Source organism: Phalacrocorax carbo, chromosome 1, assembly GCF_963921805.1.
Source record: "Phalacrocorax carbo chromosome 1, bPhaCar2.1, whole genome shotgun sequence".
Taxonomy (NCBI): domain Eukaryota; kingdom Metazoa; phylum Chordata; class Aves; order Suliformes; family Phalacrocoracidae; genus Phalacrocorax; species Phalacrocorax carbo.
Window position 1 is genome coordinate 59075738 of NC_087513.1, and position 14822 is coordinate 59090559.

The following is a 14822-nucleotide window of genomic DNA, read 5'->3' on the forward strand; positions in this document are numbered from 1 at the left end:
AAGAGAAAATAAGATGTGAAACAGAGCACAGGCTTGGAATTGCTTTCTTCTTCCAAAGTGTAAGAAAATACAGTGGTTTACCAGCATGCCACTCCTTTTCATGGCAAAAGCAAACCAGTGATTTATCTCCCTGGAGTTGCAGTCAACACCTTGCTTCTATATCAGGTTCATCTTCCATCCATGGGACTTCTTATGAGCAGCCTGTAGTTTACCAGTGTAAGCAAGTCTGGACCCCATTACCAGTAGCACACTCTGATTCCACATGCAGATTTGCAACCTACACAGCACTTTGCCTAGTTTCAAAGCTGTTCAGAGTGTAGCTAGAACAAGCATCTCACATTATAAAGTAACATGTTTCTGGTGTGGGGCTTTTCTCCAGGCAGGTTCAAAATATGGAGAATTTTTTCACAAGTTTTCCATCTCAGTTGTAAGTACAGAAGTGTGCATGGCCATGGCCTATTATGGAGGAGACATGAAGAAAATGGGTGAAGAGATATTTTTTTCTGAACTGGTACCAGTAGCAGCAAGGCCTACGTGCTAGATCGAAACCACTCACTTGATGTTAACACTTGACTTATGGGTCATGAACATTGAAGTTTAAGAGCTATGTTTTATTTGTGGACTTATGGAGCTGAGATTCAAAAGGTGTGAGATTTACATGTAAGGTCCAGTTCTGGAAGGTGGAAGCTGGGCTGTGACATGTCGACCTGGGGTCAGAGTTTCCCTGCCATGCTCATAGGTGTTAGTTAAGCTTCTCTAAATGCCAAACAACTGTCTAATTAATAAAGTATTAGAATCATGGAATAACTTCCATTTGAAGGGACTTCTGGAGGTCATCTGGTCCAATCCCCACTTAAAGCAAGGCCAACTTTGATCAGGTTACTGAGGGCCCTGTCTAGACTACTTTGAAGTACCTCCAAGGGAGTGTAAGAAAGAAAAGGTAGATCCATGTTGGGGGATATGAATTAGCATTTCAGAAACTGTGTTTGGGAGAACAGGGAAAGGAAGGTTATGAGCAAGAAATGAACAACATGTTTTTGGTAAAGGAATTGCTTGATATATGTGAAGGGTGGGGTCAATTTTGTTTGCTAAATGGAGATCTGGATTTTTGAAATTTGGGAAATAATTTTTGTGGCAAACAGCACATCCTTAAGCATAAACAAAACCTCAGGTTAGCATACAGCCTGTTTTTTTCCCATCTTTTCCTAATACCATTCTCTAAGAGAAAGGAGAAAAAAAAAGTTGATAAGATGTGTTGTTCTTCCTATTTGTTGCCTGTTTGAGTGATTCCATTTGTTGGAGCTATGGGAGGTTGGTAGAAGGTAGTGTTTTCAAATATTTTCTCCCAGAAAAGTCTAAACCCACAGTAGAAAACAGTTTTACATGACAAGTGACTTCATAATGGTCCTGCAATGTTTTTCTCAGGACTTCAGTGCTCATCTCATAGCTGCTGGCGACACTGAAGATTCAAGTTCTTTAGTGCTGCCCCCTTGCAAGAAGCATTAGATAGGATGCTAGATGTATTAAGATTAAGAGAAAATCTCAAACAATGGGTAATATCAGAGGAACAGTGGAGGATCTATACAGAAGTGTGCCAAAGCAGTCATTTAAGTTGTTTCATCCAGCAGGCAACAATTTTTTCTACAGGCATCATTGTGAATTAGACTGACCTACATTTTAGCTCATTTATAATTCAGTGGGGGGTACAAGAAACTGCCACAATTTTTCAGAGTTGGACAGGGGGCTTCAGCGTCGCTACTGTAGCTACAGAACAAAGAGTATTCGAAAGAAGGTTAAATTCAGAGGAGGTTGTGCTATGGAAAGAGGGCTTTGCTTTGCAAGTGCTCTCACTCATTATCAATAGAAACATCAGTTCTAACTGTCCAGCTTTCAATACAGGAACAGGCTTAAATCTTTACCACAATTTGTCTCACAGTATGCAGGCCTCTCCCATCTCCTTCTGTGACTGATCACAAATCAAACTTTAGCATAATTGAAAGAATAACTCTAAAACATTGACCTTTTTTCCTTATATGGTGTAGAAGTTGAAAGGATGGTGAGTTTGTACCCAGCAGTAAGTTCTCTAACCTCCCATTAAGTCATTCATCTCCAGTCTATTCCTCCAGCTAGTGTTAACTACACAGATGATCCATGTATGCCACTGTGCTCATTTGCTATGTGCCTTGTAAGGCATTTGTCTCTGCCTGTTAACAACCAGACTTCTAGCATTTCAAGGAACAGACACTGGGAAAACTGAGGGCAGAGGCTAAGACTGTGACCATTCAATTCATCAATTGGGAGCTTAAAACTAAAAATCTAACCCACACATCATGAAAGTGATCCTTAACAAAAATAGACCAAAAAAAACAGGAGTTACAAATTCCAAACGTTTGCTTAAAAATTCAAATCTACAGCTACATTCTGCTTTTGTGGTTTTCTTCCAAAGAAAATGTCAGAACTAACTAGCAAGTGTTGAAAACTGCCTTCCACATTTTATTTCCACCCTCAGCCATTTGGGTACTGGTCCATATTTCTGCCAGTAATTACTTGTAAACCTTCCAAGATGCAAGGGCTACAAAGAAGAAACAGGTATAGAAAGAAGGCATAATGATAAAAAGCTTACTTGGCCCACCTTAGATTTAGAAATTAAAGTTTCCTTAATCATAGCATGCAGTGAAGTCACTGTTTTCTTATGCCAACGGCACAACCAGAGGGATTGTGTAGCTTTATCCAGACCTTATTCATACCCAATGGTTGTGGTGGATTTGTCGTTTCAATTATGCATGCTCTGAGAGTAGAAAGATGAATTCATAATGAACTTCCAATGCCATCAAGGAGAAAATCAGCTTCATGTGCTAAAGTAATGTACAGAGTATTTTTGCCTTATGCCTGCCTACAAAACAGTTTCCAAAGACAGCAGGAGGGAGGTAAGTCTCATATGTATAGAAAAACAACAGTACACTTACTGCATCTCTCATACCCATCCATTGTTGCAAATTGCCTCTATAAAACACACTCCTCCACCTCACTGAAGAGCCAGCACAGCCTTCCCTTCCTTCTCAACAAGTAACCTAACCAACTCCTCCACTTCTTCACCCCTTGTCAGTTAATCATGATGACCCAGTAGCTCCAAAATGCACTCTAGAGATACACATCACTTCCAGAATATGGTGCTCAAATGTGTCTAGAAGAAAATTTATTTTAGCCTGCGGATAAGACTGAAAGATATTAAATATTGGAAATGTGTTATCTTCTGATTATAGCCCCTCCTCTTACAGCCTCACTGTCTTTCTTGTTGGTTCCCCCTACTCCTCTTACCTTCAACAGCAAGCATAATCCCAGTTACTCTACTGTGGTAGAATTGACCGAGTGGCAGACAAGCATAAAGTAACTGTATCAGGTCAAAGTCGAATCTGGGATTATTTCACTTTCCAGACCAAAATCTATTTTCACAACTGAGGTTATTGGCACATACGATCTGCTAAAGAAAATAATGTAGATCACAGAATTAGCTAGATAAATCTTTGCAGTCATTTCTTCTAATAACTCCTTTTAAGGTGTAAACTTGAAAACAACTACTGCCACGTATTCAAAATACGTTCCACATTTGCCCTAAAGTTTGTTTATTAAGGGAGGAGAGAAGGGGGAGAAAAAGCACTTTTGAAATGCTTTCTATTCCTGAAGACACCTCCTATACTGTTATTTATTCAGCAAGACTTACAGTGTTTTCCTTCTTTTTACCTAGTGAAAACAAAGTCAACACTTCTCATTTTCCTATGGAGGTTTTTTTAGCCAGAAATGTGACACTTTTATGAGGCACTTTGGTCAGCCATTATCCTGCCGACAGATGAAAATAATAACAGTACCAAAATAATGTGCACTAATTAGCTAGCTTTAATTCTCACTACACACTTTTCAGTTTAATGAGTACCCCCTTATCTCTCCATCTTAAAGGAGGAACAGCAGCACAGAAGAGATGAAACCTCCTGACCCAAAGTCATAACAAATTTGAAATACAGCTTGAATTTGAACCTAGGACTCTGATGTGACCACCAGGCTTCCAAATATTCGATTCCCCTAGGGGAAGGAAGAAAAATTTAAAAAACCCAACTTGCTTGGTCACTCTGAAATTCAGCTAAAAGGCTTCTCGGCCCCAAAAGGAGAGGACTGAATAGCAACGTGTCCATAAAGCCTTTTGTTTGCATACCATAAGCTTTGATTGTCAGCTTGGTCAGTCTGATGGCAAGCAAAAGACCATTTCTCTTTAACAATTGCTCGGTGGCCTGCACAAAACAAATTGGTTGTTATCTTGATCTTACATGGAATGGAAATAGAACAAGATAACCATTACATCTGTGAGAATAACTTACAGTGATTTATATACTCAGTGAATCAAAGCATTTTCCTCCTTGCAAAAAAGACAAGGCTTGCACTAAAGAGGGATCCACTGGAATGGAACACACCTCATTCTTTCCCAAATGCAGATCTTTTGTTCAGGTGTGTGAAGATTTATGCCTATACAATGCAGTGTAAGCATAAGCAATGCAAATTTCATCTGTCTTTGCCAATGAACCTGATAGCCACTTTAGAGGGAAGCAATGAGCTTATATTAATTTCAACAGAGCCTGGAATTAGGCATCCAACAAGAATTATTCTGATGGTGTTGTTATTCAGTATTTCATGACTGATCAAAGATGTTAAAATGATAAAGTGAGTATCCCTCTGAAGATCTGTGGGTAAGATTTATTCCTTCATGAGCATAAAATTAAAGTGTCAATATTAAAGTGGCAGGTGTTTCTTTTTTACCTAGATGTTCTGCAATGCACCTTGAAATATTTGTGCTTCCTTCCTGTAACTGGAGCTGAGATAAGCTTCCAAATCTTGAAATTGAAGTTCCTTTCTCTGGAGGGCTTTAGAACACCATCCATTTTTCACACTGTAAAGAGAGGGTGCCTGTGTCAATCCATTTTTAATAGCTGTGATTAGTTGTGTTTCTTGATTCAACAAATACAACTCATTTCACCTGGAAGGAAGGAAGAGGAAAGGGTAAAGAAAATGTGTTAAGAACATTTAAGCCTTTCATGGGCCACATGAACCTTGCCTCACCATGGCTTTTAGTCTCCTATTACCTTAATTTTCTAAAGGTGGAATGAAGGTGCTCAATGCTTTCCCACTCCACTTCCCAAAGGAGAAATTATATGCTTCTCCATGCAAGAAATGCCAACCTTCCCTTTCCATTTTTTTCCACCTGACCCTGGACTCTGTTAACGAAATCTTGCCTGCTGTTATGTTTTGGCTACATCTATAATATGTTCGATTATGCCAAGAAAGGTTCAATATCTGGAGCATGGCTGGCTACAATAATAAAGGGTCAAACAGGTTACTCCCTGGAAAGCCTTGGCCTGTGCAGCTAGTTTCAAGGTGTGGTTGGTCTGACTTTAGCCAGGGACCCTTGCAAAGATGTAAAAGCTGGAATCAGTCTCCTATGGAGGTTGAGCATCTCATCTCTTCGTGAAGAGGGTAGAGAGGCTTCAAACTGGGCAACTCACAGTTCATTCGTGTGTGTTCATAAACCTTGGATGTAGAAACAGTAAATTTCTGTTTTCAAAGATGAGAAAGTCTAAGAGTTTAAACCAGTAGATGAAAAACATTTTTTTTTCCAATAATAAATAAGTCAGTTGCTCTTACTCAATTTTTTGTTAGCATTTTTTGAGTTAGCATTTTCTAAATGGAATACAATAAAGAAGTAATAAAATGAAGGCTTGTCTTAAAGTGGTCAGAGTAACATTTTCCCAAAAAGATATTAACTACTTTTGAGAGATGATTGCAGTGGTGTAAGGCCTTCAGGTCAAAGAAATTCAAGACTGAAATCACCAGTCCTATTTCATTTATCTTAGACAGCATGAGAACAAATTCAGAATGTGCCAAAAGGTACTAATTTTAGCAGCCTTGCCCATCCAAAGAGCAAACAGCTGTCAGTTAACCAAATGTATTCTTTATCAGTCATCAGCACAATGAAAGATGAAACAATTTGTCTGCCAAAACAGACATATTGAGGCTGCAGGCACATGCAACACAACCTAGGGGCAAGTCCCAGGCTTAGCAATGTAAGGAGTTAGCAATCACAGCCTGCCACTTCCTCTATTGAAGAAAGCTCTGGTGACTATCTGTTGACAAATTGGAAAGGATTCAGAGAAAAAATGCAAGTCTATTTCAATGACAGGATATGTTCTCTTCTAGTAAAAGGCTTAAATATGTTCATAGCACCTGGGTCATTAAAAGAGTTGCTAGATCATAACCTAAAACTACCTACTGGGGGAATGGGAAAGGTTCTAACTGTAAGAGGTAAAGTCATATGTCCAGATACCTGACTAAAGCTAGACAAATTCAGATTAGAAATCCAGTATACTTTCAGAACATTGTGATTGGGGGACAATTTACTGAAGGATGCATGCATAACCTATCAGCTGAAGTTAAGATAATGTAGCCTTAAAGGTAAGAATAAGGTCAGACAGAAACAATGATTCTGATGCACAAATTTCTAGATGTACACCTGTGCTACAGGAGTCCTAAGGATGGGACCAAGAGTAGACTTGTAACGACCAAGTAAAGGCAGGTCTCTTCCCCTTCAACTAATAGACACATGCTGACTGCCACTGGACTTTTACACCAAAATAGCTGTGATCAGAGACCCTTAGAGTATGGTCCACCTGACAAAATGCAGACATCTAGCATCAGGGTAACCAACTTCCTTGTGAGACTACTTCCTCTCATCTTTGAAAAGTGGTGCCAACAGGGAAACATGCTATGACTGCAAAAAAACCCCAAACATTCCCCTATCTCTAAAAGAAAGGGAAAGGTAGGGGATTCATGGAAGCTTAGTTAGCCTCCTTTTAGGTAAGGGGGAGACAGCAAAGTAGACAGAGACAGACTCTTCTCAGTCATGCTCAGTAACAGTAAAAGGTAATGGGCACAAATTGCGATACAGGAAATTCACTTAAGCATAAGAAGAAAAAAACTTTACTGTGAGGGTAGTTAAAAGGACAGGTTCCCCAATAGATGTTGGGATCTTACATCAGCTGGACATGACCCTGAACAACCTGGCAAAGTGACCCTGCTTGAGAATGGGGGGTGGACTAGATGGTCTCCAAAGGTCCCTTCCAACCTCAGCTATTCTATGATTCCTTAACCCAGACCCAGCATATTACAGAAAGACAGCTAAGGCTTTTCTGGCCCTTGGAGTATTATTTCTTTCTGGTCATCTACATGGGCACCTGAGACCCTGCCAAGGGAGACCCTAGCCACATAAAAAATGACTACAGAGCTCTGGAGGCGGGAGTGAAGGGCATGGGAACCTAGACAGTGTTTTCCTCAATCCTGCTGATGAAGGAGAAAAATAAATGTAGGAGCAGGTATTTTGCAAGTCAATAGATGGTGGTAGAGCTAGCGTTGCAGGCAGGGTTTCAGCTTTTTTGAGTACAGGACTCTCCCTCTGAGGAGCAAGGACTGCTCAGGGGACATGGGGTCCACCTGACAAAGCAGGATAAGAACACCTTTGCCAAAAAGCTTTCTAATCTAACAAGGAAAATTTTAAGCCAGACTAATTGGACAGACAAAGTGTAAAGAGAAGCAGGGGTGCAGGTATGTGCCTATAAGGGAGTGCTCAAGGGACTGTATGATTGAGAGAGGAGGACCTCTTGAAAGAGAAATCAGTGTGACTGGGGGATATTTAAAGTGCCTGCAGAAATGCACATAGCATGGAACAAAGGCTTTGTTTGCATACGGAAAAATTGCCATACCATACATAACTCCTCCATACTTAAAATGGCCTTATTTTTCCATGGATTTAAGTGTTCTGTGTGGGTCTTTGCTGAGGGAAGAGTATTTGTTTGAGCATCTTTTTTGCAGATATGAATAGCAACTACTGCAGTTATGAGAAGAAACTGTGTAGAGAAACACTGGGGGAGGGCAGGCAAGAAGCATACTTGCTATTTGCATCGAGTTGTGCATTCTGTACAAGTTATCCTGTTGAAAGCATCTTTGAATTGAATCACTGGGTACACACGCATCCTGCCTCTGTATAATACCTCTCTTGAAGAAACTGGATTCTTTAGAAAAGCTTCAGGCTTCTGCTTTGGGAAGACATGCTGCTTAAACATGGATAGGTAACTTTGGCCTTGATGATTCATGCCTGTAAAAATACATAGTTGAAATGCAGGTAAAGAAAAATTTAATCCAAACTAGAGTAGAATTTCTTGCTCTGATAAGCCTTCATGTTAAGAGTGGTGATACAGCTCAATCCCTCCTAGGCTTCTGGCTTTGCCAGTGTTTAAGAAATTGCCTGATGATATACTGAAAGGTAATAGACACAAGGTTACCTTAGAAAGAGTAGTGTTATTCCCCTTCATTCCTGGCTATTAATCTCAGTTTGGAGGCAGGAATTTCCAAACAGCAACTGTTCTGGAATCACCACTGGCAGTGATGACTACAGCAACTCCTAGCTGGCCATGCACGTATGTGGAAAGTGTTAGGAAAATTATTCAGAAAACATCTGTGTCCTACTTCGAAGTAGCTTGCTTACAGCTCTGCACACATCTGTTTAGGAACCTCATCTAAAGGCATTTCCATCTTTTTCTATTTATTAAAGAAAGAAAAAGCTCTTCTCAAAGGCTTTCTTCTGTGTTCTTGCAGCTTCCTCTACATTTCCCTTAATATTAATTTGTCTACAGCACCATACTGAGTCATGAATATACTATTTTTCTGAAATAAAATATGAAAGGCAATTACTAGGGCTTTTGATTTACTTGAAGAAAACCTGCAGTATGTTTTTTTTTTTCTTCCACTGACATATTCTGAACTGTTAAAAATAACAGAGCCATTGGAGGTTGAAGACATACAAGTAAAAAGTAAATAACACAATCTTTGCCAGAACCACTTTGGTGATGTCAAAAACACAGACACTAATGCCTATACAGACAACTTTTTCTTGGAATTTGAGAATTTGTGTGGAAGAGAAAGATCATAGCAGGTTAAAAATGTAAGGGAATGTTTCACTTCAGTATTCCCTACTCACATGCCCATTTTTTGAGCTTTGGAAAAAAGTACACGCATTCATAACAATCCCAGTTTACTAATGCACCCCTCTAGAAAACCAAACACATCAGAAATCCAGTGGGTAATTCTACAGTCAGATGTTTCTTTAGATGCAGATGGCTATAATTTCTGCCTTGGACAGCTACTGCCCTTGCCTTGCGATCTGTCCACCTTGCAGTACAGTGCTCCAAGACCAACCACACATACAGCTAGAACTAAAGCAGGCTAATGACTATGGGAAGAGAAATACGTGCATTGCTAAATGCAGTATCACCTCTTCCGTGAGCAGCTATCCTGAAGTGCTGACTTTGATACAAATGTCACAGCCCAGAAACATCAATTGCCTCTTAATATTAGCTTGACTCTGGCACTGATATGGCCATCTTTCAGTCTGTTCCATTGCTGAAAAATTTAAGTGGAATTAGGGTACTGGTAGCAATCAGTCACAGACTGAGATAGTAGGATTACAGTTTCCTAATTTTCTTCTCAGTTAAAAACCTCCAGTCTATCTCCTGACAATTTCTGCAATGGGTTCTGTATTGTGAAGAATGAAAACCTGCAGGTACAAGGAGAAAAAATAAATAAATGCAAAATAAATTGTTTTTAACATCAAAGCCAATTCAAGGGCTACTGCACAATGTGTACTATTCATTTTCATATTTAATTCATTAAACTCCTTTTAAAAATTATATTATTTAAATAAATCTTACACTATCTTTTTGCTTCCTGGCTCAGAGCATTACAGGTGTTCAAGATGTGGCAGAAAACTTACATGTACTTTGCTGCTACATACACTGGCTCTTGAAAAGTCACACACAATTTCAAACACAGAGGTATGAAATATGCATATTTTCATGCGTTTTAGAGGACGTGATGAAAAAGTACTGTCCCTTTATTACTTTTAATATTGCTTTTCTCATTTTATTTCTCCTTCCTTTCCCAGACGTTCTTTCCCACTACCATCTGTTGTATCTCCTCTTTTTCACCCCACAACCTTTTTCTCTCTTACATTGTTCTATATTTAATATAGGCTACAAATTTTCCAGGGTCTAGAGAGCAATATCGCCTCCAGAAGAATAACCACTCAACCCCACACTCCCTAAGGATTCTTCCTCCCTGATATTTTTCCTCTTCCATAAACCTTTTCCTGAATTTTCCCCCTTGCTTCTTCCTCACCACAGTTGTCCTTGATTCTTTTTCAGCAGTAAAGCTTAAATCTCTAAGCTTCTACCAGTGCAGTTAAAAAAAAAAAAAGCTGCTATCATTACCTTAGTATATAAGGTGTCCAGGCTAAAAATAGCATTACTTGATTAAAGAAAAGATAACCAAAATGCTCTTCCACAGGATTAGCGTATCAAGCCTAGGCAGGATCAACATAAGGTAGACGATAATCCATCCCTAAGTTTCAGTATTACTGTTGCAGAAAGTGTGATAAAGTGAGAATATATTATGTCCCTTGTGATAGTACAATCAAAAAGGAGAAAAATCTGTGAAGGGAATGGTCATCTTGAAGGCAAAGTGCACATGCTGTACTTTTTCTCTAGTACCTGGATTGAAAGAAATTTGTTGTCTCAAGATAAAAATCTACAAGGCTTTTTAGGAAGATGGACAACCATGCAGATTCAGTCATCTTGTCTCTATGCACTGCCTACCCTGGGAGAGGCAAATCCCCACTGACACAATGGAAAGCTGGGAAAACACTGAACACATCCTTGGTGTCGGGTTCAAATTCACAATGCGATTCAGCATTTCCTAGAGGATTTCCTGCAGCCTTTTTTGTGTGGTGTATTGTCAGAAGGCCTCATAATCCCGGTCTTCTCACCACATCTTCAAAACTACAGAACAGCTTTCTCTTCCCTTTCAGTAGTTTAATAATGTTTATTTTAACTGCACTCCCTGGTTACAGTGAAAAACAGAAGTCAGGAACCCTTCCAGTTTTAAAAATGAATGAGCAGTGTGTGAGCAGATGAGTGTCTACTGAACTGTACCCCAAGGAGCTAACATACTAGAAATGAACCACTGTCTATTTTGGGGAGTTGTCATCTGACTGTTGTAGCAGTCATCACCAAAAAGAGGCAATTCAGCCCATAAGGATGAGGATAATCTACTGGCTCCACAGAAGACCTAGTTAGTGGGGATCAGGATGAGTTTGGACCCCCAGGTGTGGAATATCTCTTCATTTCCCACCACTCCCAAACTGCTCTAGCTCTGAAACTATTAGGAAAGAGATCATTATGTGGGTAAGTCAACCTTTTCAAGATAAGTCTAACAGCAAGGACTGTGAATTCACAGATTTGGTTTCATACAGTTCCCACTACACTGCATGCCAACCAGAACAACTTTCCCCATTGCCCCTGGTGAAGATGCTCAATGAAGTCCTGTACATTCCTGGAACAGGGTTGCAGACCCTGTGGCAGCAGGCACACCTCACACTTTTTTTTTTTTTTTAAATTCATTACAACTCCATAGAAGACTAAGCTGTAGGCCCAAGGTGACTCAGTGGAGAAAGGGAGAAGTCATGAATGGTCCTTGAAAGAAGAGACTGGAAGCAGAGAGTGAGAAGGCAAGTATTTTCATCCCTCAGTATGCAATGTAGAAGGTCATAAGGGGTTTCAAGGAAAACTGCAGAAACAGAGTACCCCTGAACCAGCAGGTACCAGAGTACCCCTGAACCAGCATTGGTTCAGTGGAGAGGGCCCCTGCAGTGCCCAAAATAGGGAAACAGTGGGTTGAAAAGTATGCTGTCATATGGAAAAGGGGAAAAGCTTGTTTTCAATCACAGAAAATATATTAAATAAAGCTTTTGAGCTAGCTCTCAGATTCAGTCACCCTTGGATGTAGCCATAAGCAGTTTGGCTAATACCATCCAAAAAAGCAGAGTGATCAGTGACCTTTGCCAAGTGTTTTCTAAAGGTACCATTACCACAGCTTCTGACCTTTTAGAGCAATGGCATCCAGACCTTGCAACAAACCACAGACACTTTTCATCATAGCATCCATTGCAACACATATTAATAAATAACTAAATAAAAGCAGCCAAAGATATCAGTGGTCACAAGCATCACAAGAAAGGGCTGGGGCCTAGAAATAAGGGGAAGCCTTCTAGGAGTCACGTGGAATGAGTTAGGAGCAGCAATATGTTTTGCTACATTTTTGTTTCCTACTGACTTTGATAAAGGGCTTTTTGCTATTGTGACTTTGGAAAACTCTAGACAGGAGGTCTCAGAACAGACAAGCTCTGCTTTTGTTAGAGACATATGGAAGTACAAGAGCCCTCTTCTTCCTCTCTTCAGACAGGCCCCTCTTAGAAAGACCTTCTCTTTAGTAAGGATAAGGGACACACCCTCATTCCGCAAGTACAGAATTTATCACCACCTATTTTTTTCCTTCATGTTTATAATTCATAGCAACAAAACCATGAGCTGCAATTGAAGTTTTGCACTTGGGACATTAAGCCCTGTCTCACAGCACTTCTGAGGCCAGGTTATGCCTCACCTCCCAGCCTTCCTGCCGTAATGGAACTTCTAGGATCTGCTGCAAGCAACTGTATTTTCAAAAGATGGCATGGAGCTAGCTTTTTATGACCTCTGAACCTACCAATGTTGGTGACAGTTGTCAACAAGTTACCAGAATTCTTGGGGACTTGAAGGCATTTCCTAATTCAATCATTCAGTTTAATGCCAAGAACAAACCAGGCTTAAAAACAACCCAAAGAAGAGAACAGTTATACAGCTATACTTCTTACCTTTCATGTTTTCACTTGTTCCTTCTTTCACCACACAACAAATCACTCTGAACTGAGTGTAGTATATTTATTTACAATACCTTCTTCAGTTTTTGGTTATCCATGGGCTGTATGGAACTCAGGAGCTGAATCCCACCCAGACACCTGATCCCAAGCCATTTGTTTGCATCTCTAGCTTATCAGAGAAAAACTGCTGCAAAGGTCTCTTGCCTCAGCTATTTCAGGATGCTAGGTATCTAGACCATAGGTGTCTCACCTTTCACTTCCCCATAAGTCATTTAACTTGCTTTGTAATACACTAAAAGTACTGGAAATCACATTTGTTTTCTCATGCATTTCTCTATTCACAAAAGAGGAGAGGACCATCAGCCTGAAGTTCATATTGTCTCTTCAAAGCACTAGAAAAGTACAGAAGTTAGAGATATTTTAGAATTCACTTTCAACTAAAATCTAGGAGAGGTTCCCCTGTTCTATCACAGAATTACCATTGTTCAGACCCTCTCTAGCCATAAAGAGCATTAATCCTTATGGCTGCCTACAACATTTTGCTTTTCAACTACCAGGTAACTTTCAAAAGTAGTCTCAACTTCACAAAAACCGCAACCTAAAAACAACAAACAACCCCACCAAAACCCCTATTGCTATTTCTGCTATTCCCAGCCTAGCCTACAATCCCTCATATACCACATCACCCTTTTGCCTATGAAAATATGCTTGAGAACCAGCAGCTGCTTTTATGGTGTGTATTGGTATTACTGATTAGGCCTTCAAACTCCACCTGGTTTGGGACTCAATCATCTATGGCTGCAGGAGACCTCAGCAGGAACTTAACTCTGTCTGCTGGAGCTGCTGCTGGTCGTCTTTTCCTTGAAATAGCCGTCCCTCACTGTGAATTTTTTTTTTAATTGTAGCTTTGTCTTTGGTATGTTCACAAGTGTCTCTTAATGGTGGAAACCTAAGCAACAAATTCTTTTAAAAATAATCTTTTTAAAAGTTGTATGTTTGTGGCACAGACTATATCTGAGTATCTGATGAATTTAGTGACATTAATGTAAATATAGTTTATCCTTGGGTGCTGGACTAGAAATCCAGGGCATTTTTCTCAGTTTTGAGCTGATAAATGAAGTTGTACACATTGCTGTTGCATCTGTGCCTCAGTTTCCCCATATATAAAATAGCAATGAGCTGTTAAACTCACGAAGTGCTTTGAAAGCATTAGTGAAGAAACTTACCATGTAAAATTCTTGGTATTATTGAAGCAAAGGGCATTTTAAATGGAGAGGACTGTGTTTAAAGGCTTGTAAAAAATTAAAAGATGCTGAAATTCCTTCCATTTGTGTGGATCTCATTTGCTAGAAGAGGAAAGAAAGAAACAAAGGAGTAATCAGGCATACTCAGTAGGTTGGGCTGTGGAAATGGTGGTGGACAGGTGCCTGCATTTCTTTCCTAATTGCATGAGGATTATGAGCAAACTTTGGGTGTATCAGGTTTCCTAAGTGGAAGAAAATACAGTGAATCTCTTACAGCTGACAAGATGGCCCAATGACCATGTGCTGTACTGCATTCCAAACCTGAATTCTCACAGTATTTATGCACCTAAAAGCACGCACTGCTGCCTAATGGTGCTTTCAGAAGTGCAAATGAAGTGCTTACATATCACTGAAATCAACCACCTCTTTAGGTGCTGTACAAAAACTTAGTAAGTGCCTACCTTCATCTGCAGGTACCTAAAACAGCTCATAAAATGAGGCATTAAGTGAGTCAGGAGTCTAAATCCCATCAAACCATCAAGAGTATAGGGGCCGTATTTAGACTGCCTAAAGTAATGGTCAAAGATGGATTGAGATGCCTGCTCTGGGGTCTTAGTCTGAAGCAGGAGTGGAGCAGACGGTAGTCCCAGAACTCATACCGTAAGGTCCTCATGTTACGCTTGTGACTGCTGCTGTCCGTTCACCACATATCCAGGGATGCAGGGGTCTCACAA